General features: G+C 37.3%; 1 long non-coding RNA gene across 2 annotated transcripts in view; it reads left to right on the top strand.

Annotated features, from left to right (window-relative positions):
• Positions 1-594: 594 nt before the first annotated feature.
• The window catches only part of LOC112152518, a 4049-nt gene continuing 1718 nt past the window's right edge, over positions 595-2925 (top strand). The window contains exons 1-2 of one of the 2 annotated variants that reach the window (XR_004949561.1): positions 595-2258; positions 2399-2866. This is a non-coding gene — a long non-coding RNA (uncharacterized LOC112152518). Of the gene's footprint in view, positions 2867-2925 lie in introns of both variants that reach the window. The other variant, XR_004949560.1, reaches the window with a different exon arrangement.

Raw genomic sequence — 2925 nt, 5'->3', positions numbered from 1 at the left:
AACCGCTGACAGCGCCGCCCCTAGTCTAACACCAACACTCAATTTATCCACGGAACTGGTGATGATCAGCAAAAAAAAACATCATTTTAGATGCAGAATACTGTATATCTTCCAGTTGTGCCTGTCTTTAATAAATTCCAGCTCAAACAGATGTTTGTTACTTTAGATGCTTCTTTAAGATCCCCCCCAACCCCCGGTGCGACACAGCCGTGCAGGAGTGTGTGTTGTAAAGCAGTGTAGGCATGACCAGGCCAACTAAAGGCAGATATATCATATCTGCATTCTCCTTTGAAGAAGTTTTAATTATTTTCCTGGGAGAAATACAGACATACGGATTTCTCTGGGATGACGTCATGGAGTGGACTGCTGCGGAATCGAGCCGTTTTACTTCCAGGTAGGAGAAAACTCACAAAAATAACTAATATTTCATAAATAATTTATTTCTTAGTGGTCCAAAGGTAATATATTATTAAATAAAAATGGATATAGTTCACTCTCAAAGGTTTAAAGAAAAATCCTGGTATGGCCCCTTTAAGTAATTTTTATTATTAAAAAGCTAATATTTGTCTTAAAGATTTCATTACCATACTTGGAAAAAGGGAGGGAACAAATTTAGTGTTCCCATACTACCACTAATAAATGTACATCTGCCTTCGTGTAACTCAATAGAGACAATGAGTTCCTTTATTTCTTTTGAAATGATAGAGTAATGGTCGTCTGCATAGAAACAAAACCAGAAATGTCCATTTTTCTTTCAGATTTCAAATTAAATCTTACCATTTTATTGTGATTTGTGTTGATCCATCACTTAAAAACAATTTTCAACAAAGGGTTTATGGTATTTAAACTGCTTAACCATTCTGCTCTCCTAGGCTCGTTTACATTAAAAGTGGGGTCATCTGAACTCCACAAGACAGAGTGCTGAACTTCTTTTTTCAATGATTGTCAATCTTTACGAGTGTTCAATGACGGACATGAAGTCCTGTCCACCTTGTCCACCTTTGTCATGGAAGGGCTAACACCTCAATGTTAGGGTGGAGTGAGCACAAGGGTTAAAGGGGCCCTACCATGAAAATTCTACTTTTAGAAGTTTCAAATGGATGTTACTGTTCATTCCTCACTATAAAGAACCCCAAAGCAGCATTTTGATCCGTTCATGCATATAAGAGTAGCAGCCCCTCTGCAGCAGCCCCTCCCATGCCAACGAAAATGAGCAGATGGAAACGTGCTGACCTAAGATCGATGCCAACCGCTGCCTCCAGGAGGAGTCTGTTCTGCAAGCTCCGCCCCCGGACTACAACGAAAACACACCCACTTTCTCCGCAGAGCTGTGGTACAGAAGTAGTTATCCCTTACTGCCAGAATCTGTCTCCTGGCAGGGGATAACTGCCTTCCTGTACCAGGAACCGCTCTCTGACCCATCTTTAAATGTCGTCTCACTTCATTTCCAATCGGACTGAACTTCGGTTCGCTATGAGTTTCTGCCAATCAAAGAACTGTAAAAGATGTTTCAGAATCTGTAAATAGACTTGAATATTAACTTCGAACAATTTGTCAAAGAGCTGAGACTCAAATTTATTTTAAACACCATTTATGTGCATTTAGAAGTCAAATATAATATAATAGCAGACGTTTTCTTAAGAAACGGGTTAGAATTTTTTTTCAAGAAATTAACTTTGTAGCAAGCAGCAAAGGTTTTCTTTGGTCTTTTATCTTTTTCTTTTTTTTGGCAAATCTTTTAGACAATTGATGGAATTCTGTTGAAGACTTTTTCTTGCTTGGAGAATGTATAAAGTAATTATCCAATGCTAAAACCAGATACTATTGGCTTGTTTGGTGCAGATTTCAGCTTCACAAAATGATTGAACTAATCTTCTAAAGAAAGACAAAACAGAAACCTCCAAACATCAATAACCAAATTAAGATGAGCTATTTCAAAAATGATTAAATAATAGTTTTCTACCTGAAATAATATGAATTAATAAAGAGCATTATTTAACTTAACTTAGCAATGTGTAAAAATAAAAAAAGGGATTTGCATATTTCCTCTACGCAAAGATGTATCTATCCTTACCAGAAACATTTGGGCATTAAGGATGCACACACCCACCTAACCAGCTTATAAAGCCATGTCCATCAGCCAACAGCTAGAACAATTCATCATTTACATGCTGTGTTGCACCAACGTCTGCAGAAAAAGTTATTTCCACGGAGATCAGGTGCAGCAAAACTCCACTTTTAGATCTTCCTTGCAGCAGGTAACTCTTTTAAAAAATGATCTAATTAAATATAAATGTTAAATGCTTGTTTTCCTTTTTTAAATGTGATTAAAATTTTTATTTAATATTGTGTAAAAATGTTTTGATGGCTAGAAATCAAATTTTTTCTTTTTCTCTAGGGAGCCTATTTGAAATCCTGACAGAAATGGGGCGAGCATTGATTCTGCTGATCTCCACAGTGATCCTGTTTGTGTCGTGGAGTGTCAAAGCACAGGTCAGTGTCGCTCCATCTAAACTTCATTGTTACACAGTCACACAAATCCACTGAGTCAAGTGATCTTCCTGCATACAAATAAAAAGAGAATCTGAACGACAAAGAGAGTTAGCATTAGTTCAGAATATTAGTGGATTTCTAAACTTTATAAAAGCATTTAATCCTTACTGGATGTGTCTGCCTTTATAGTCCTCAGATGCTTCTCCTGACCAATCCATGTCTACAGATGGAGTGAGCACATCTATGTCAACAACTGTGCCTGCAACTGCATCATCAGCTACTATAACAACTAATATCACCCAAACAACAAATGCCTCTACTACAACTAATGTCACAACTGTGTCATCTGCAAGCTGTGCAATGTCACACCACGGTAAAAAAAATATCCCCTCAAATACTCACTATCAGCAGAAACAGACAGTCTATTTTGAA

Source organism: Oryzias melastigma, linkage group LG17 (assembly GCF_002922805.2).
Source record: "Oryzias melastigma strain HK-1 linkage group LG17, ASM292280v2, whole genome shotgun sequence".
NCBI classification, from domain to species: Eukaryota; Metazoa; Chordata; class Actinopteri; order Beloniformes; family Adrianichthyidae; genus Oryzias; species Oryzias melastigma.
Note: the sequence above shows the minus strand (reverse complement) of the source record. Positions and strands in the feature narration are given on the sequence as shown.